General features: G+C 51.6%; 1 protein-coding gene across 10 annotated transcripts in view; it reads right to left on the bottom strand.

The window, feature by feature from the left end:
* p120ctn (adherens junction protein p120) overlaps positions 1–21,862 on the bottom strand; it is a 48,493-nt gene that overhangs the window by 25,628 nt on the left and 1,003 nt on the right. For 8 of the 10 annotated variants that reach the window (XM_025300444.1, XM_025300445.1, XM_025300449.1 and 5 more), the window contains exon 2: positions 20,136–21,730. The gene's annotated coding sequence lies outside the window, so the exon portion shown is untranslated. Of the gene's footprint in view, positions 1–11,917; positions 12,473–15,446; positions 15,469–20,135; positions 21,731–21,862 lie in introns of those variants that run through there. The other 2 variants (XM_025300447.1, XM_025300446.1) reach the window with 2 other exon arrangements.

The following is a 21,862-nucleotide window of genomic DNA, read 5'->3' as shown; positions in this document are numbered from 1 at the left end:
TCGCTCGACCTTCCCACGTGGGCAATTTCGCGACACCGGTCACGTGGTCCGCAACTTTTTCATTGAGTTCGCATCGACTGGTCAGAGACGCTCGAGGTGAGTTAAATCCGCGACGCGACTTGCCCTCGCCGCGTGCTTTCCTCGTTGAGCTCGCGCGTATATTAACGATCAATATACCTCCAACTCTCGCGGTTACTCAGGACAAATTGCATTGCTATTGCTAATTAATCAGGCATATTTGCACACTGATCGATTCGTGTACGCTTAAACGGAGATTTACGTATTAATCGCGATTGCGGGAAAAATGAGTAATCGCCTGGCCACTAGACTGTGCATTATGCATCCGTCCGTGTGCGTTGTCGGTGGCGAGATCGTCGCGACTGATATTTTCCAGATCGCGTTATCGCCCAAGGTTCTCGCCGTGCCGGGGACTCGCGCGATGAAAATGCAAAATCGACCCGGTCACCGCAGAAATAGCTCGCGACTCGTCGACGACGTATTTCAAGCTAATTCCGGCACACTCCGCGTTTTCCTCCGCGTATTTCCCTCTTTCTTTTACTTTCACGGGAGCGCGCTCTCTCTTTCTCTCTCTCTCTCTCTCGCTGCTTTATCATCCCGTTCTTTTCTCACCGCGACCACACACAGTCGCAACACGGCAACAATTAAGTCTCATGAGCGCGCGCGCGCGCCGGTATACATATTGCGATTAGAAATTAGAATTTTTCCGGCCTTTGTCCGCAGCCGCGAAAGCGAGTTTCATTTATTCCCTCGTTCTGGGAAGACTCGCCCGGCGCGTAGAATTAATGCGCGAAAGGAAAGCGCGACGGTGCGCGACAACGCAATCGCGCGAGAAGTGCGCAGGAGGTAACGAAGCGAAGGAGAAAATAATGGCGCAAAAATGGCGAGAGAGAGAGAGAGAGAGAGAGAGAGAGAGAGAGAGAGAGAGAGAGAGGGAGAGAAAGAGAGAGAAGGAATATTCAATATCGCGCGAGGAACAGAATTCAAGACCGGAGCGGCGGAGAGACGGTGAGGTACGACGGCGGCAGGCGACGATCCGCAGAATCTCATCGGGAAATCCGCGATAAATTCTTTCCTTTAGCTTGGACTTCTGTGCGCGACGACGTCGTGTTTTCTCCGGCCGAAGTTCAGCTTCTCTCCCTCTCCCACCAGGTGGAAATTCGGCGCGACAAACGCATCGAGGCGGATTAATTATTCGCACTAACGAGTATCCCGGCGGCGTCGCTCGATATTTGATACACATGGAAACGCCAAACATGTCCTTTGAACGGCTCGATGATAGACTCGGACGCGTTCTACGACCCCGGCGATCCTGCCGCAAGCGAACAGCCGGACAATCCCGTTAAAGAGGGATTTTCGGTGGATAACAGCGCGAGGAGAGAATCGCGTCCTACCCCGACTCTCCTTCTCTCTCTTCGACGCTTTTTCGTTGCAGTTTCACAGCCGCGCACGTCCTTTTAACGAGCGCGAGCGTGTGCGCGCGCGCGCGCGTGTGTGTGTGTGTGCGGATGGTCGAACGCAAAATAAAGATCTCGTCGGGCGATAATGGTCGCGGGACGGACGCGCGTATGTAAATACGATCGCGTAATTACATGTGGTGATGGAGGAGGAGGAGGAGGAGGAGGAGAAGCAGCAGCAACGGTAAGAGGACGAGAGGTGAGGACGAGGGTGGACGGCGAGAGCGGGTATCCGCGAAAAGCAGCAACGTGTAATTTATATTCCCCTCTCTTTCCGCCCCCGCCGACTTCTTAGATCTCATTTGCGAAATAGTACGTACTCTCGATCTGTGTCCGCATATACAAACTCGCATAATCGTGCTTTTATCACGCGGGCCAGGCCGGGCCGGGCCGAGCCGAGCCGAGCCGAGCCGAGCCGAGCCGAGCCGCGGCGCGGGGTGAGCTCGCGCGGCGAGAAATCTAAATAGCCCCGAGAAAGCGAGCGGGTTGTTGCTTGTACGCTCATCGTAATCTTCTTCTCCTCCTCGTCCTCCACCTCCTCCTCCTTCTCCTCCTCCTCCTGCCCGTACGCCGCTACGTTACGCGGCTTTTTTCTCATGTTGGATTTTTTCCCCATTCGCTCGTTCGTTCGCGGAATCGTGAAATTTCTCGTGACAACGTCACGTATGGCACAAATAGGCCGGAAGCTTATTTATCCGCCTTTTATACGCACATGAGAAAGGAAGAGAGAGAGAGAGAGAGAGAGAGAGAGAGAGAGAGAGAGAGAGAGCGCGGGCGGAAGAAAGAGGCAATTGACTTCGCGAGACGCGAAATATTTTCCTTTGAGCGGGGCGAACTTCGACATGCTCAACCTAACGTGCAAAATCCCAGCTATCTCTGAAATCGCTGACGCGACCGCGTTGGATTCAATTAAATATATTAATGCCACTTAATTTCATTAATACACATATATCACACGTATCGGAACTTTATGTTCAACGGCGGATTGTACATTCATTTCACGAGACGCTAAACTAGCGCAAAACCAGCGAATTTGACGAGTCGATTTCCCGGCCAAGAGAGAGAGACACAGAGAGAGAGAGAGAGAGAGAGAGAGAGAGAGAGAGAGAAAGAGGAGGGGAGGAGAGGATCTCGATCCCACGACTCGATTAACGTCTCCTCCGATTAAACGTCCGGCTATGCAATCACAGCTGGCACGGCAAGATTATACCGGTACGTAACTTTTTTCTATTTATTCCACGGGCACGAGCGCGGGTGCGCGCGTTGGATTAATTGGCAGCGAGCGGAAGGCCGCGTAATCCTTCCGCCGAGCCGAGTGAAGCGCGAGCCGGATGCGCGCGGATCGGGATTGGCCACGGCAAATCGCACGGAAAAACACGGGAAAATCTCGGGTCCTTCGAAGATGAGCTTGACGGCGCGCGGGACGACGAAAAAACGTGCCGACGTGCATTATATCGGTGATCGATGCGCGCCGCTCGAGCCGACAGAGAACGCGCGCGCCTGCCCGCTCGATAAGAGCAATCTGTTCCGCTTCGAGCTATCCGTCACGCGGGGGTGCAAAGAGAGAGAGAGAGAGAGAGAGAGAGAGAGAAAGGAGAGGGGGGAGACTGTGGCTCGAAAATCCCCCTCCGGTAAATCTCGCGCAATCGAGTCCACGTCGAATTCGCGTCGCGATTATTCGCGTCTCTTTTATACCTCCTCCTCCCTCCCTTCGCTTTCTCCCTTGCCCGCTCTTTTTTTCTCGCGCACTGTCATAAATTTCCCTTTCCGAATTATGACGCTCGCGTCGAAAAATCGCCGCGCCGAAAACGACCACCGATGAGCGGCTCGCATTATTCTTCGCTTTTTTTTTTTATTTTTATTTTGCGCGGTCTTTCTCCGTCTTCCTGTTTGTTGATGATGATGCGACGTTACGCGATCTCTCGTCGTTACGCGAAACGTGAAAATACCGATGAACATGACGAATCTGCGGACATGAATATTTTTCTCTCTTCCTCTCTCTCCTTCATTCTTTCCGTTCTCCCGCGTGATTAACGTTCCTTTTTGTGGTTTCTGTTATTGTTGGCGCGGATAATTAAACTGATCGCAATTGACCAGCCCGAGAAGAATTAATTAATTTTCTTCCGCTGCAATTGCAACATTGAATCAAAATTGGCGAGGTACAATGGAGAGTGAAGGAAGCGTTCTCGCGTGTGCGTCTCTCTCTCTCTCTCTCTCTCTCTTTCTCTCCCTCTCTCTTTCTCTCCCTCCCTCCCTCCTCTCTCTCTTTTTCTCTCCTTCCCTTTTTCCGGCAATAACTCTACGGCATAGTAAAAATATCGCCGCGAGGCGACTCTGCCCGAAAATATATCGCGTACGCAAATGTGTGTAATTTCATTTGTATCGCAGAGTCAAAGGATCGAAGGATTTCGCATTCTCTATTTCTTCGTTTCTCGTAGAATTGTCCCAGCGAAACTAGCTGCGCGAATCGCGCGTGTCCCTCATTCTTTTTCTTCTTCGCCCGTTGCATCGCGATCGACTCGCAATCATTAGTCTCGTTTCTAATTACAACGCTTCGTCGGTAATTTGGGCGGTCATTCTTGATTCCCCGTCGCTGTTGCCTCCTCTTTTCTCTCCACCTGGACGTCCACAGCCTCGGACGTATCCGACGAAATTGCCCGAGCAACGTCGGCTACAAGATAATTCGCGCGTCCATCTATTCGTTTATAATTAAACCGTAGCAGAATCCGCAACGTCGGCTCCTCCTCGCGACAGGGAATACGTCGGGAAAACGTTTTTCGCCCGGGTTTCCTTGCCGGCGCAATTGAGTTCGCGCGTTGGCGGGGGGGGAGGGGGATACCATCAATCAATCGCACGTTCTAGGAACTGTCTCGCGATCGATGCCAGCCCTTCCGAAGTCCGGCCTTCTCTCTCTCTCTCTCTCTCTCTCTCCTCTCTCTCTCTCTCTCTCTCTCTCTCTCTCTCTCTCTCTCTCTCTCTCTCTCTCGCTCTCTCTCGCTCTCTCCCGTCCTCCTCTCGCTGTTTCCCTCATTTTCTCCCTTCTCTCCTTTTCTCCTTCTCTTCCCTTTATATGCTATCGCATTCCTCGGCAGCGTCGCGACGTCGACATCGGCGACGACCATGTCAGGCGTCGTTTGTACGGTTTCGATATCTCTCGGTCGTACGCTTTAACGTATACGCAAAATCGACGCCAACTTTCCAACAACATTGAATGCAACAACGCGAACGCGACGAGACGACGTCTCGTCGTCGTCGTCGTCGTCATCGACGTGTTTGTTCCAATTTTAAGCAGACCCGTCGATCTCCCACAAGCACGCTCGTGTTTCCGCTACATCTTATGCTCCTCCGCGTAAATTCAGGCCCGACGAAAGGTGAGAAAGAGAGAGAGAGAGAGAGAGAGAGAGAGAGAGAGAGAGAGAGAGAGATTGAGAAATTGAGAGAGAGAGAGAGAGAGAGATTAAATCCCGCTAGGCGCTCGTCGCGTGCCTAGCACCTTAACGAGATTTATTTCGTTTGGAGTTACTTCAAGCGCCGTAAGTGTCTTAATCCTCAGGATTCTGCTGCGATTACGCGCGAGGTCCTTTCACAAGAAACGGCTCCTCCTCGCGAACTTTGTGTGCAGCATGCGCGACTTCGCCTTCGCCTCGACTTCGACCCTCCTCGCTCTTTCCCCCTTTTTTCGACGTCCCCCTTTGACATTTGTCCTGCGATATCCTTGAGTTTAAGGGCTGTTGATCCAAGGTCCACGCGAGATTACGCGCGACGTGGCGCGGCGCGGGTTTCGCTCTTCCCTCGTTAGCCCGTGTCCGTCCTCTGAGAAGAAACTCCGATCTCTGCGAAAATCCTCGGGAAATCCTTGGCGTGTAACATCGCCGGGAGGAAGAAAGAGCGAGCGCAAAAGAAAAGAAAGCAGGCTACCGACGCCCTGATTCTCGCGCAAGAATTGTCAGCCGCAAATATATCTCTTTTTACATATTCATAATGTTTATAACTGCAATATTCACGACGTATTGTGATGCAAATTTATAATGCAAAGTATAATTAATATTTGTTACATTAATATTTATTAGTGACCATAACTATAATGAGGAAAAGGGGGCGGCGGGCGGGATGTCATTACAAATCATACCGAATCGCGCTAAATTACACACTGCAACGTCAAACCGCACACTTCGGCCTGCCGTCATGGGGTGACGTCTCCTTATCCCCCTGCGCCCCCCGCACATGGTATTTTCGCACAGAACACTTCGCTTTATTTCGCGTCGGAACTTGAGTTACAAGAAGGGCAAAGTGGGGGAGGATCGAGGGAGAGAGAGGCGCTCTCTTACGAGGGGAAAGCTTGGAAAAAGGGACGAGAGCGCGACGCATCGCGGCGTGTCGTGTCGCTCCGTGCGAGAGCAGCGGAGCTAAAGGGTGACGAAGAATATCGCGGGGAGGAACAGCCGAGAGGAGCAAGAGGAGCAGGACGGGAGGAGGAGGGGACGAGGGCAGACGGTATCATGAGGGAATGAGAACTCCGCCGCAACCTCGTTCTCCATTCCGGCAGCGACACACAGCGCCGTTGAAAAGCTGTTCGTCGCCCTTTCTGATCTTCTCGTCTTTCTCGCTCATTCTCCCCTCCCCCCCGCCCTCTCTCTCTCTCTCTTTCATCTTTCTCTCTCATTCCCTCTTCCTTTTCCTCCTCTTGTCTCTATTGCTGTCGTGCTCTGTCTCGCTACCGTTCTGTTGTCAGAAACCGGGCGATCGCGAGCGCGAGCTGCAAAACGAACGCACGCACTTTCGCGTCTGGAAATACGTTTCGCACCGCGACTTTTCACCGCTGAAACGGGGAAGAGTAGAGGGCTAATAACGGGCCAGGATTAAAAGAGCGAATTAACATTCGCGTTGAAAATGGAGCGAATCGCAATGACAGTGTTAGTGGTAGCGACCACAGTAGCGGTAGTATTTTGGGTGAGCGCGCGCGAAAGTTTCGAGGAATTTCGCGCTAGAAAAATGGACCAAGTAATTCTACTACTGAAAAAGACTTGTTTTCTCGCCGTATAGTCGTATAGTCGTATAGCCGTATAGTCGTCATTGCTTTCTCATCATCTTTCGTATACATTTTCGGTATACGTATTCGGTATAAGTGCTGCCGTAAAACCGAATCAGTCACGTCTTTGAGAAATCCATCGAAACTTGTGCACTCACTCAATAGTATAGTAACAGTAATAGTACTGGTAATAGTAATAGCAGTAGCGGAATAAGTTCGATCCGGCGAGAGCGCATCGCGATCAGAATGTCCAAGTGCGGCAATTTTGAGAGCGGAATATTAGTTCTCTCCACACGCTTTCCGCTCTCTCCGCGCTCGCTTCGGGTCTGACCCATTTTTATTTTTAAAACGCAATAATACCCGTAACGCTTTCAAATTATGCCACTTTGTCGATCTTCCAGTTTCCGCTGGGTATTTGTACAGCGCGGCGGAACGAGCGTATTCGATTGAGACCGCATATTGCACGGTATATCGGGATTCCCCGCGTCCCCGTACGCGGCGAACCCGATGCGTTACGACATGGGAATAGAACGGTGACATTAATGAGAGAGAGAGAGAGAGAGAGAGAGAGAGAGAGAGAGAGAAAGAAAGAGAAGAAAACAATGACGCATTAACATTAATAACTGTGTAACGAAATAATCGCGATTCATGACGAGACACGAGAAACGAAAGTCGAGCGACAGAAGAGAGGCTGACGTTAAATCGCACACATCAACATAAATACCAATAAATTGTAATCAATCGCGATATCGTTGACTTGATTAAGCGCGAGTAATTGCATCGATCGTGGGTAAACGTAAACTGTAGGAAACTCGGGCCTCCAACTCGCGAAGTCGGAGAGATCGGATGCAGCGAGTCGTGAATAATCGCGCGTCGCACCGTGCACGATTCTCGATTCGAGAATTCGACGACTCGAGATGAGAGGCTCGCTACCGACGACTGAATCCAAGTGAAGATGAAGAACTGGTGACTGAACCGAACTCGCACCGGCGATACATCGCACAGCTCGGTCGTACAGACGGATCGTATAGACGCGCATTGGCGACGTGTACATCCGTGTACGTGTCAGCCGACGCGGTGTCGTCCGAGTCGCGCTCGTCATCAGTCGATTAAACGATCGATACGGAGTCGGTCACGCGCGAATGTAGACGACGACGACGACGACGACGACGGCGGCGGCGGCGGCGGCGCGTCTCTACATTCTTGTAAATCTGTTCGCGGAAAAGCGACGTTCCACAGCCGGCCGAGGAAAATGACGGAATCGCTGCGGCATTGCATCCTCCACCTCCTCTACAAAGCCCTGCCCCCTCCTTGCCACCCGCCCTCCCTCTACCTCTTGTCTTCCTCCCCCCTCCCCCATACCGCCCTCGACAGACTCCCCCATCTCTTCGCTCCCTACGCTAATCTTTCCGTCTCTTCGACTCGCTCCCCCTTCTTTTTACGCTGTCGTACTCTCGTTCCCCCTCCTCCTCCTCCCTCTCTCACGCTCGCTACTGCCAGCCCTCTCACTACGGGCGACGTACAACGAGGTCGATGTGTGTTTGAATGAATGAACGTAGGGACACGGGAAACGCACGCATGTGCGTGGCCAGCCAGACGTCGGCGTACTCTCGTGTACGTGCGCCGTGTACCGGGTGTCTCGAAAGTACCGAGCGTGCTTCTGAGCGACCTGACGCACTTTCGGGGTCTCGGTCGACTGAGTGCGATCGTTGTTTCTGGGTTTTCTGGGGGTTTTCTCCGCGTTGATTTCCCATCGCGAAATTACGCGGAACTGCATGCTCGCACGGAGATGCCGCGTCGTGTGAATATTCGATCGATTCTCTGATATTCCGTTCATCGCGCGGATATATATTAATATCTCTCGCCTGTCCGATAAAATGATTAAAAGAGGAGTCATTTGCAAAATTTAAGGCCTTGGCGCGAGCTTCATATTTTTAATCATTCTAAAATCGTGTGCGCGCGGGAATTTTGCTGGTGAACGCGAAGCGTTCCGCCGGCGAGAGAGATCGCCCGTCGAATCGACCAGATAATTCGCGCTGAAACATCCCACGCTCTCGGGACACCCCGTATACGGGTTTCTATGTCGGAACACACGAGGGTGACCGGGCGCGCTGGCAGGGTCGGTCGGATGGGCAGGGAAGAAAATCCCGGGGGCCCGCATCGAAGCCGTATCATGCCGACATAATCGAGAGAACGTCGAAGTGGAATATGGATCGCAGCAATAGAAGTAATTAAGATCGGACGGATTCGAGAGGAGAAGAGACGAACGGGATCAGACGCGTACTCTCGGCGGAAACACGACAGAGAGAGAGAGAGGGGGGGGACGCTTTATCTTGTAAAATTGCCAATTAATTGAAAGTTACGCGCAGATACTCGACGGGAACGCGGAGCGGAAAAAGACGGCGGAATTGTAGAATAGGACGGAACAATAAGAAGTCGGCGGGAGAGCGCGAGTGGCAGCGCGAGCACGAGCGCGCTAGCGGGATCGATCGAAATGCATATTCACGCGATTTCATGGAAAACATAAATTTTCCCCACGCAAACCTGCGTCACAAAATTGTCAACGAGGCCGATCTTGATGACGTCGCGAAATGTCAAATAATATATGTGTGTGTATCCTCAATAGGTAATATATCTATACATATTTCTTTATATACATACATAGTCACTTTTATATCACTTTTATATATTTTTATATGTATATATATATATATAAATATTCATATGCAGAATCGTTTATACGTGCGCGATATTTGTCGTGCGAACGAGATGAAACGCATCCACGAGAGATGAAACACAATTCACGCTGTAATTTATTCGTTCATGTTACGTTCCGCGGTATTCCGCGGGCTCGGCCGATCGATACCGTTAATTAAATAATTTCGGAAACGCCGATCGAGATACAGAGAGAGAGAGAGGATGCTTACAAAGCTCTTGAATTAATTCGCGAGGAGGAGGGGGAGGGGGGGGGACGGAGGAGCGACAAAGGGGCGAGGGAGACAGAGCTGTCTCGGATTCATCAATCTTCATCCTTCATCGTCCGCGTGGAAAAACGCCGAGGCACTTTTCGCCGTCGCAGTCGGATCAGCGCACCGCGAGTCGCGCGCAAAACGCATTCCGCATTTAGAGCGCGTCGCATCGTCACGATCCCCTTCCGCGTGCATATGTTGCAAAGGAGAGCCGGTGTCGAGTTTCGCGTGCGCCGCGAGAAACCGCATTTCGCGAGTCGCGCGAGACGCGCCCGCGAACAAAAGCGTCATCGCGGAGCGACGAGACGCACCGAGTTCTTTTCCTCTCTTTCTTCCCTCTCTGCCCCCCTTACCAACCTCCTTCGTTCTTTCCGCTCTTCCGCAAGGGGTGGACGGAGGGAGGGAGGGAGGGAGGGGAAACGCCGTCGACGATGAAAGCCATTTCCTAGGAAGAATTCCGATGACATATAGAATTTTCCGCCCCTGCGCACGTCCTTTTTTTCTTGCGGCAGGAACGACGCGCCCGAGGACGACGTCGCGCTTGCCAGATGAGACACGCCCGGGTAAAAACGGACGTTTCGTCGGTGAGATATTAAACGGAGCCGCGGGACAAAAGTGCTAAACGTGCGCCAGGAACGAGCGGAGTGTGCTTAATTAATAATCGCGCGACTATCGTTCGTACGTTGAAGTCGCTTCGTGTGTCCGAATGATCCCGCAACGTTTGCTGCAAGGTCATTCGCGTGACCGTTCATCCGGGACCTTTTCACTCGTGCCTGCGTGCGACTGCCGGTCTTTTTGAATCACATTTTATTTTATTGCTCTTATGTATATCATACGTTATATATATATATATATATATATATATATATATGTGCAATTTCTTTAGCAACGTGTAATATCGCTCTCGCAAATGAAATTCCCGATAATTCGCAGTCACTCGAATTTGCTGAAAGTTAAGATCGAATTATAGCTTTCCGATAAGTCGCGAATTATTTCCTCGACATTATCTTAAGCGTCATTTTCACTATCTTCCGGCTTTCTTGCACTCTCTTTCAGCCGATAATCCCCTGGCGCAATTGCGCGCGCTCGTGGAATGCGGCGAAATTGGTTCGCTTATCGCGACGTACCTGCGTACGCATTTTCTGCAATCGCTTTCTGCCTCCGTCGCGCTTGATATTTCGGCGACTGCACGCGCGAAGCGTCACGGTGCAATCGCAGCGGAATGCAACGAATATTGTACAATCAAATATCCGACGATGGCACGAACTAGAGCGTTAAGAAGTCGCCCCCTGCCCGCGGTGAAAGCAGGTAGTCGTGCGACCTGATGCGAATTAATCTCGCGTTTTCCGGAGGCTCGTCGGATCGAAGAGAGAAGAAGAAGACGCGGAATTCGCAGGACGCGTGCGTTCACGGTCTGGTTGTTCTTGATTAAAGAATTGAAGAAAAAATATAATTCTAATAAAAAGTAAGGCAAAAAGACAGGAAAAAGGATAAGAGAAGAAAACAGGTGTCGGCGATGCGGCATCTGCCGATGATAATAATCCATCCGTTTCGATGACTGCAAAAGTAAGCGACATTGATGTAAATTACACTGATAACGCGATAATGAGAATATTCAATCCGGGAGATTCCACTGGAGAAGAGGAAAAATCTCTAGTTTGCAGTGTCGAAATTCTTTCGAGCAAATGATCCTTCTCTCTCCCTCCCTCCACCTCCCTGTGGGTTATCGTATCGCGAAAATATGTAATTACGGCGGGCACGCGCGCGGTCTCCACTCGGCGGTAAATCTGATAAGAAATATTATTTAATCAAGTATCCAACGCATTTTGCATGTCAGCGCGAGCACTCGCGAAGGGAGGGGAAAAAGTCGGGAGGAGAGGGATAGGGAGCTGCGGAAAAAAAGCGGACGTCCTCATCTCGCCCGTCGCCGCTGATAAATTCATTCGGGTCAGCCGGGTCGACTTCGGACTATTCGCTTATCGTCTAATCGCCGCTAATGGGGACTGCAATCTTGGCCCGAATTTCCGAGCGACGTAGCTCAGGTATTTCCGATTACTCGCCATTTGAGAATTCCGCTCGGATCGCGCGCGTGTCGATTTCCCTCCCCGCGCGCTCGCCGCTGTTTTCCCTGTTCCGCTCGTTATTGGCCGAGTTTTTGCGATATGCCCGCGCGCCGTTAGTTCCCACGGATCCCACGGCGGAACGCAGGGGATGTTTAGCGACATTCGCGAATTAATCCGCCAGATGTTCAGCGTCCAAACGTGACTGCAGCTCTCTGCGACTGGAATTTTTCATCTTCGTCTCGCCTTGCAGTCGTTTCTCACGAAATTCCCCGCGCGAGAAAATGTCCTGCCGCACGAACACTCTGCCGTCAGGAGTGACGTTGCATAAATCTGCGCTCGCGTACGACAAGAAGCGAGATAAAAAGATTACCGTGTACACACCTTGGCAAAGCGAAGAAAATTCCAACGTAAGCAAGTCTCACTCGCGAATTAAATTTCAGTTGCCGACGAGTGACCGTTTAATTCCCCCCCGACTCGTGGAATCGCGCGCAACGAACGCCCCACACGTAATTATTGTTAACAAATAGACAGAGATAAATAAATAAATAAACTGCCGGATAAATTTCTATGCACAAACGTCGTCTCTCTTCCGTTCCCCGCCTGCGCGATCCAGCCCGAAATAAATTTAATCACACACGACCGCGCGTATATCTTTTCCGTCGCGGGCCGCGTGTGACGCACGTCGCACCGCTGTTGTATTTTCCCACGTGGGATAAAAGCGGCCCGCCGACTGACTCTCGTACTCCGCGAGATCTCTCGTTGCTCGTTTTATTCATCCCAACGGCCGGCCAGCCTGAATTATAAACGCGACCGTAGCCATTGGGGAAAACGGCCGTGCGTCGAACCGATTGCGTTTAGCGAGATCGCCTAATCGCTTGAATGATTAAAGATGTATCACGCTGCGGAAGGAAGGGAGGAGACGTACACACACACACATACACACACACACACACAGCACGCACGACGAAGAGAGAATGTACGGCGAAGAGGAGCCTTCCGCTCCGAATGTCTTCATCGAGGCGTATTCGTCTCGTATCTCCCGCAGCGTTATGCTAATCTCACGTCGAGCGACTTTACGCAGCGCGATTCGAAAGTGCGCGATATGCGATACGATACGTAGATACGTGGACGTAGACTGCCGCCGGCGCGAAGGAAGGACGTGATATCGCGTAAAAACACAAAGTCCGACAGATTTTTAGCAGCTTATCGCGCAACGAGAGCCATTTTCCTCCGTTTCCCGCGTGATTACGTCACCGAGTCGCCTCGCCTATCGCGGCGTATTATGTTCTCTTTTATTATTTAACGTCGCGCGAATCGTCGCGAGGGCGAAGCGACAGGAAAATTTAATTAGGAGAAGATTTTAAGTGGGCTTTCGCGTGACGGTAAGATTAGCGTAACGTAAGACAACTTTGTCGAGGGAGAGAGAGGCCGCGGGCGTGTGTTTAATCGGCCGAGTTAATATTATTAAATTCCGATCTATCTCGTCGAAAACTGCGGGGCAGAGAGCGGGAGAGAGAGGGGAAGGTAGAGGGGGGGGAGAGAGAGAGAGAGAGAGAGAGAGAGAGAGAGAGAGAGCCCGCTAAACGGCATTAATGAAAATAAATGGTCGCGCGTGTGCGCATCCCGTCCGTTGTAGCCGAGCCGCGGCGTTGCTGTTTAATCTACCAAATTGCGCGTGCAATTTTTGTGATAGACGCAAGACAGATGGCAGATAACGGGCGTATAAATATGAATGCGTCACATGACACGCCGTGTTTTCTGAGAAATTGCCGCGGGCGTCAGACACTTGAACGTCGTCGTCGCCGCCGTCGCCGACAGACGGAGGGAAGAAGAGACCGCGGCGGTACAAACGACGTCTACACCCAAGAGATAAAAATGATAACCGATGATACAACAAGCAAGCCGCCCACGTATATCGGGGTGATATTTTCATCGCGGCGCGCGACGCCGCGCGTTTTTGCGCCTGGTTGGAAATAGCCTCGCCGCTAAAATCGCCTCGTCTCTCCCGTTCATACGCGTTATCGCGTGCCTTTTAACTGTACGGCCGGTCGATCGACGTTCGACACTTCATCGTTCACGTGTTATTACGTAACACCGTAACAGCGACGTGTTAACGACAACACGCACGTATACGATCCATCGTGAGATGTAAAAATTAATGTGCCAAATGTAGTTGCGCGTCTCTTTATCTCCTCCCCCTCTTCTCTCCGCCGGTTCCTGCGCTCTCCCGTGCTTTGGATGAAAAGACTTTTCTGTCATTTGGGAAAAAGAACAGAAAGAAATAATGGAATTTATTAAATTTAAAACATTCTGCTTCTATTATTAAAGGTAATTACGTTATTATGCGCGTTAATGTAATTAGAAATATTCTGTTATAAAATACGCTAAAATATTACAAATTAAGTGTGATTGCGCGAATCTCTCCCCCTTCTCTCTCTTTCTCTCTCTCTCTTTCTCTCTACCGCCGATTCTTTTTCGCTCTTCCGCTTCTTCGACGTGTAATGAAGATCCATTAAGATACAATATTGAGAGATAGATAGAGGTAGGAAGAGAGAGAGAGAGAGAGAGAAAGAGAGAGAGAGAGAGAGGAGAGTCAGAAAATATACGTGCATGGAATATGTTTCTCCAATGTTTCCAGCGTGTTCCGGAACGCGGAATTAACATAATACCGAGCGCATTAACACGGATTAATTTAACGTAACCGCGATTACTCGTCTCATTTCGAGCGCTGACGTTTCAGATAAAGCCCGGATGAATATAAGCGGCCCGGCACGTGTTTTGAATAAAAATCAACATAATTCATGCGCGGCCGGATTAGTATAGTCGGATTTTATCCGGGCAATCGCGCACAACTACGAACAGTCGCGTGGCATCTGACTCTGACAGCGCCATTTCCGCGGTTAACAATCGCGGTCGTCGGCATCCCCCAGTCATTATAAATGTTAAATATATCGGTTCAATAAAGTCACTTGCAGCGAGAGAGACAGAAAGACAGAGACAGAGAGTTGAATGTCACCCCTAACCATTAAACTTCATGGTTACATCCCGGCGAAGTTATTGCGAGAATGAAAATTACATAGTAGGCTAACGGAAGGCATCCCGGTAGAAAATTTGATGATTATCTTTGTCTTCTTAACAATCCTCTCTCCTTTCTCCTCTCTCTCTCTCTCTCTCTCTCTCTCTCTCTCTCTCTCTCTCTCTCTCTCTCTCTCCCCCTCTCTCTCTCTCCTCCCTCTCCTCCCTCGCTCTGTCTATCTGTCTGTCTGTCTGTCTTTCAGGTTTCAATTCATCGAATTCTAGTTCAATTTTTTTTTCTACAATCAATGCTTCAACAAGAAGTACGCTAAGTACGATTTAGGTCGTGACGGTGTCTCAATTCGCCAAATTTCTCCGAATTAAACCCGGAGATAGGAAGATCATGGCCTCGTTTACGTCAGAATATTAATCACGTTATTTGGGCACTTGTCTAACGGCGAAAAGAAGTACGAAATGTCCGATACTCATTAAAAAGAAGAAATTAATTATCTTAATGTAAGTTAGTCGTTAGACAGAGTCCATAGTTAAAATGAAGGAAAGTTATTATCCAGAGAGCGGCGCCGCGCACGCGCGCGTGTGTGTATGTATGTATTGGCGGAAAGAAAGTTACGTTAATAAGAAGCATGTCTCATCCGTGAGCAGTGAGAAAAATTCGAACGAGCTTGGTCTACCGGTGTGCCGACCGGTCGCAACTAAAATAATACGAAATATCCATGAGCGATTCGTCTTGTAAGGAAGCGAGAAAGAGAGACGGAGGGGGGAGAGAGAGAAAGAGAGAGTTAATTACGTTAATTAGCAATTAGGCGAGAAAGACGCGCGACCTGCTTTTTGCTCGAGCTTGCAATTTCGAATTGCGCCTCCACTTCCTACTCACCTTTCTCTCCCTCTTCCTCTTCCTTTTCCCTTTTCCTCTCACGAGATGCAATTCGAGCTGAAGAGTCGGCGGGGGACACTCTTCGTGCTGTCCGACATTTATAAGCTTTATTTTCCGCATCTTTCGCTCTCTCACGATATCCTCGAAGGAGCCATAAGTCACAGAACCTCTCTCTCTCTCTCTCTCTCTCCCCCTCTCTCTCCCAACGTCTCCACTCGAAATTACATCGCGACTGCGAACACGACGGAGGACATTCGCGATATCGAGTGATATCGAGCACGCCTGGCCGCTCAAGGGAGGTAACATTGTCTCGCGAGTAACAGAGCGGGCGGTCTCGAAGTTGCCGCAAATCGGGGAAAAGCCGGCAAAATTGAAAGCAGCGCAGGTGGGGGAAACTGCAGCGAACTACCGCCACCCCGGTGGATGGAAGTAGAATGAAGGACTTGCCGTTCGATCGGCGCAACAATTATCGATGATTGAATATCGGGTCCTATCGGGGTCGTGAGTATTGAGCGGCATTGTAAATTATAAATTAAGTAATCATATAAATACAATCTGGAGGAAATCCAATTTCGCATTAAGCATTGAACGAGCCATCAATTCTTTTTCATTTTTTCGTTATTAATGCAACGATGAAAAGAATAGTACATATATGAAAAAGAGAAAAAGGATATAAAATTATTGCATGAAGATTGTAAAAGCGATATAATGTTTCAAACGTCGAAATATCAAAACGTTCGAGAAAAGTGCATTTAAATATTTGATAAAACACCGGCATCGTATGAATGGAGGTCACTTAACGAGTCATTTAATCTCCGAATTTTCAGTTTCGCGCGCGTCGTTACGAATTGGCGTATTTACGGGGAAAAAGAAATAGCGAAAAATACGGGAGAAAAATATCATATCACATTCCATGCATCAACGTGTTTCCGTGAGACTTCAGGGCGCGCACAGCGAATGATATAAACACATCGTAAAATAATACGTACGCTGAATGACGCGCGTTACAACCGTTTCAACCGTAGTCGGTCTCGGTCGGGGACGAATTCGCAAATTCGAGAGATCAGGAAAGGTCGCCGAATTCTCCGTCCGTGTGCACGGCTGTGCGTGCGGCCATGTGGATGTGAGAATTTTCCAGCAAGGTTCAAATCCGTACGACGGCGCGGTACGGCGCGCTCTAATTTTCTATTTCCGGCTTGTACTTCTCTCGGCGCGACCGCGGCTTAATTAGAGACACGAAAAGTGGAAAGCGGACCAAGCGAAAGAGAGAGAGAGAGAGAGAGAGAGAGAGAGAGAAAAAGGGGGAAAGAGAATGAGACTGAGAAGGGAATCAAAAAGAGGAAAAGGAGAGAGAGAGAGAGAGAGAGAGAGAGAGAGAGAGAGAGAGAGAGAGAGAGAGAGAGAGAGAGAGAGAGAGAGAGAGAGAGAGAGAGAGAGAGAGAGAGAGAGAGAGAGAGAGAAGACTCTCTCACACCTCTTCCCGAGATAAAAGATACTAACTTTCGGCTTTATCGCGGCGCGGGCCTGACTTACTCGAGGATAAATACGCTCGCCTCGTTATCGATCCCGGGCGACCGCCTGATAACGCGAGAGACGAACCTCCGTTTCCTCGATGCCAGGCGCTCGTCATCCCGGTAAACCGCGCCGCGACTGACACTCTATATCGAGAGAGAGAGAGAGAGAGAAAGAGAGAGAGAGAGAGAGAGAGAGAGAGAGAGAATGAGAGGGGGTGGGGCCGTTATCGAAATTACATTTAACTCGATTAAATGTCTAACGCGTGCACTGTTATTTGACGATTAACTGTGTAATGAGAATTAATTATGTAAAACACGAATGCGCGCCGTTGCCGGGGATCGTCCCGAAAATTGCTACGAAAATAAGCGTGGACATTGGGCGCACTGTCCTCCTCCTCCCCCCGCGGGCCCCGCGCTCTCAAATACCGAGGTCGTCGGGAGAATCGAGCGGCGAGTTTGTTCGCGCCCTCGCGCGAAATCGCGTTCCTCGCGACATGAGAGTTCGTCTCATCGCGTCGCGAGGGGTGTTCATCCCACCGACGCCACGCGAAATGTATACTTCACGGCTCGCGCGACATTGTTTGTCTTTTTCTTCCGGGTCACGATGCAACGCGTCGGAGCGGCCGAACGAGAAGAGCAAACGAAGGGAAGGGAACTTCTTCAGTTTCTGACGACTCCGCTCGGGAAAGTATCTCGGCGCTCTTTACGCGTCTGCCAATTAATTTCAATTACAATATCCTCGGGAGAGCGTCTCTCCCTCGCTCCCGCGCTCTCTCGCGCGGTCTCTTCGCCGAGCCCCGAAGTCCGAAGTCCACTTTCCTCGCGCGATTACAATTCACGTACAACGATATTAATTAATACGTGGCGTAATTCGCGTTTTTGGCAAAGACCCGGCGGCTCTTTCCGCGTCCTTTCCTCGCGGACGTCACAGTCAATTGCTCGTCTGCGTGCGTCGTTAGATCTAATTCAGGAATGATAATGCGGGTTCAAAGACCCCCTCCCCCCCTCTCTCTCTCTCTCTCCTGCCTCCAATTCCCTCTGTTCGTGATCGCTCGTCCCGTCAGTCGATCTCCGATCAGGTGGGATGACGAACAACTTCGTCTAACATAATTAACCGACGTGCACACCAATCGGTCGACCTCGCGTAAACTGATAATGCAAATAACGCTGAATCTCGGGGATTGTCATACAGCGGCTGGCTGTACGCGGTGTCCCGGTCCGACCGCGTGGAATCCGGCCGAATAATCAATCGATGAGCACAACTATTTCGAGGAGGGGAGCCGTTCTACCCATCTATCCGTCTCTCCGTCTCCCCCCTTCCACCTCTCTCTCTCTCTCTCTCTCTCTCTCTCTCTCTCTCTCTCTCTCTCTCTCTCTCTCTCTCTCTCTCTCTTTCTCTCTCTCCCTCTCGCGTACGTTCGATTTTCGTTTTATAAATGAGAAGGACGATTCGGGACGAGAGCGCAAGAGCCGCAAAGCGCATGTGTCCGTGTTATCACGTAACGGTGGATAACGAATACACCGGATTTAGCATCGCGCACAGGAAGATGGATCCCCGTTTGATTTCGCGAATACGCGCCAACGTCGGGCGTCGAATGATCGAAGACTCGAGTCTCGAGAGCGAGAGAAGGAGAAAAACAGGCAGAGAGACGGGGAGGGGGATGGGAAGGGAGAAGCGAGGGTACAAAAGAATCCCTAAATTCGGCGGACGTGCAATCCGAAATGCGAGCCGGATCAGGCGAATTCAGGAAAGCGAGGAATGCGACACACGTTCGGGAGATCTAACGTTCCGTATATTCTCCGAGCGTGCATTCGAGGTCGCTAAATGCGACCGTTTCCGGGGCTGCAGCAATTTTGTATTACATGACCTTCGCATGCGACACAAAGGGCTCCGCCTCGGACGACCGCCCCCGTTTGGCATCAGCTAAGTGTAGCCATTCGATTTTCGAGCTTTGTTCGTCCCGCATGAGGAACTCGTGATTCGCGTTATTCCAGCTCGAGGATCAGTCGCTTGTTTACGGGCAAACGCGAGCGTATGGATCACTCGGCTATGAAGAGCTCGCGGAGAACCGGCCGGCCGCCGTGTTCGACGTCGAACAGGTGGCGGCGTTCGGAGACTCTGGGAAGGAGTCGATGAAAATTTGATGACCGCTGCTTGCAAATACGGCATATCCGCCGCGAGCGCGGAAGATCGATAATTAAATACATCGTCGCTTCGCAGGAGCTCATTAGGAAGTTTGTAGAATAACGCCGGGGCGATCTACGTATCTCGAGCCGCGCGCGCGCGCTCTTTCTCTCTCTCTCTCTCTCTCTCTCTCTCTCTCTCTCTCGAGCGGCACTCGCCTCCGATGATTTACTCCGCTGAAGAAGATAATCAATCGCGAAAGCGTTCTCACCGTGTCTCTAATTACTCATTTCATCGCGAGCCTCTTTGCTCGGCTAACGAGTTTACGCGAGTTACGTGCGCGAATGCGAGACGCGCGGCTAATGTGCACGTAAGTAGTAAGCCGGACTGAGGTGGATTCTCCGCCGTTCGCGTGAGGCGAGTTTTCAAATCGGCCCGCCTTCGATTATCCGATGGGACGCTAGTTAACGAACCGCGCCCCCCCCCCCCGCCCCTCAGCGAGCGACGACGTTGGCGTGTAAATCCGGTTAATTGAAGTCTATTAAGTGCATTAGAATTCCGCCAAGATAAACACCGCGCCAAATTATCCGGCGAATCTGAATCCCGTTACGCATTTGCATTCTCGAAGCTTCGGATCCGTCCTCGACGAGACGAGACGAGACGAGACGGGGCAAGAACAGAAGACGAGAATGAGAGAGGGAGAGAAGGAGCGAGAGAGAGAGAGAGAGAGAGAGAGAGAGAAAAAGAGGAGCCTTCGTTATCGCGTGGGAACCACACGCTCCAAACATCGCTCGATATTGAGGAGGAAGAGCAAGAGCTCGCTCAAAGCAAAGCGGCGGCCTCAAAGGCGACACACACGGTAACTCGGCGGGACACTCGGTATATATGCACGTGCTTCGCGAGCCTGACTGAAAGAAGAGCGCGGAAGTCGAACGTGTGCGATTCGGCCGATCGGCTTGCTCTCGAGCGCAGCGCTTCGCGCGCGCGCGCGCACGCACGCAATCCCGGGCAGCGTAGCGCAGCGCGTCGCCTTGATAGAGCTCGACTTACCTTTTCTACGACTCACTCCACGGCTGACGTCTCCCGTCACATTCCACGAATCCGTGACACCCGTTACGTCCGCGGGAAAGACGATCCTCGTCGTCTCGGGTTCCGTCGTTGTCGCTCTCGGCTGCCGCGTGCGCGCCGATATCATCCACGCCTTTGTCCAGCAGACGACGGCCACGACGATCTCGCAGACGCGAGAGAGAAGGAAAGAGAGTCCCTCGCTGAGGCCGCCGGAGCCGTGTCCTTTCCTCCCACGTGGAGGTCTTTCCCTTCGCCGGTTAGGCCGGCAAGAAACTCCGTCGGAGAGGGAGAGAGGCAGAAACCCTGCCGCCGCTCCAAGCGCGGCGTCGCGGCGCTCCGCTCGTTGAGGTAGCGCCGTGCCACGCGATCCTTCGGAATGTCAGGTACGCGGAGGAGGCGCCGGCTGTGCGCCCGGCCTTCCGAGTCCTTCCGCTGACGTGCGATACCGCCGCTAATAATCTGCGGCTACGGCGGATCCGCACTGTCGGAGCTCGAGCAGATATGCGCGCGAGAGAGAGAGAGAGAGAGAGAGAGAGAGAGAGACGTAGAACGCGCACTGCGATTCTCTCGTTCGAACAATGAGCTCGAGGATGCCGCACTACGTGTGTGTGTGTATGTATGCGCGCATGTGTGTAGCGCAGTAGTGAACGGTAGTCTCACGTGAGTCCGGTCCTCTTGTGCACCGGCGAAAAAGAGAGAGGTCCTTTTCGCTGTCCCCGTTGTCGAGGTCAAGACACGTCGGCCGCACTCGGAGGCTGCCGAGGTTAGGTTAGGTTAGGGTTAGGTTAGCCGGGAGGAGCGCAGCGCGCCAGGATGTACCGCGGGATGCTCCGCGGCGAGGCATGAAAAGCACACCGGCTTACGACTAGCCGGCCGCGCCGGTCGGGACTCTTGGCAGGACGACAGACATTTCCCGTCCAGCGAAATAAGCGCGTGCTCTTCTTACCCACGATGATCGCACCGCGGAGGGTCACCTCTCGCAGCTCTCTTTCTCTCTTTCTCTCTCCCTCTCTCTCTTTCTGTCCTCCTCTCCTTCCAGCGCGCTCTTCACTGTCCTTTCCACGGGGACATCCTCGTTCGTGCGAGACAGAATACCCGTGTATATGTGTGTGTGTATGCCTGGCTTGTGTGTATGTGTGGGGATACGCGAGCGTGTGTGCGCGCCGAAATCACCCGCGGCCAACTTCGCTCCGTGCGCACGTTCACGTCTCGACTAATAAAGGAGACCTCTTTTTCTCGTTCTCCCTTTCTCTTCCTCTCAGCGCCGTTCTCCGTTTTTAGCCTTCCTTATCGCGTTCTTTGTGTGCATCCTTATCTCCGCCGGAGACCCCGGGGTAGGGCGGTGTGATTCCGTACTCTCCGCGGGTGGAAGGAGGATAATATACCTTGGGCTTCTTCCGGAGGAGCGTCAATCGCGCGAGCACCTTCCTCTTGGTCGCGATCCGACGGCACGATCCTTCGGCGAAGCGAACCGGTTAACGGAGTCTCTTGGAGGCGCGGCGAGGCACGTCGGGAAGTGTCACGGCACGTTGTTGCCGGCGGTGGACGGCGGCGAGGGCCAGGAACGCCTGCTGGTCCTGTTGGTTGCGAAGAACGCGGTCAGCACACCTTTCTCGCGAGTACACCTCTCTTTCTCTCGCTCTCTCTCCTTTCTCTCCGGAAGTCACGACCTCTGTGCCAACGAGCGAGCGAGAGAATGAGTAAGCGAG

This window comes from Harpegnathos saltator, unplaced genomic scaffold (assembly GCF_003227715.2).
Source record: "Harpegnathos saltator strain DR-91 unplaced genomic scaffold, Hsal_v8.6 scaffold364, whole genome shotgun sequence".
In the NCBI taxonomy this organism is placed as follows: Eukaryota; Metazoa; Arthropoda; class Insecta; order Hymenoptera; family Formicidae; genus Harpegnathos; species Harpegnathos saltator.
Note: the sequence above shows the minus strand (reverse complement) of the source record. Positions and strands in the feature narration are given on the sequence as shown.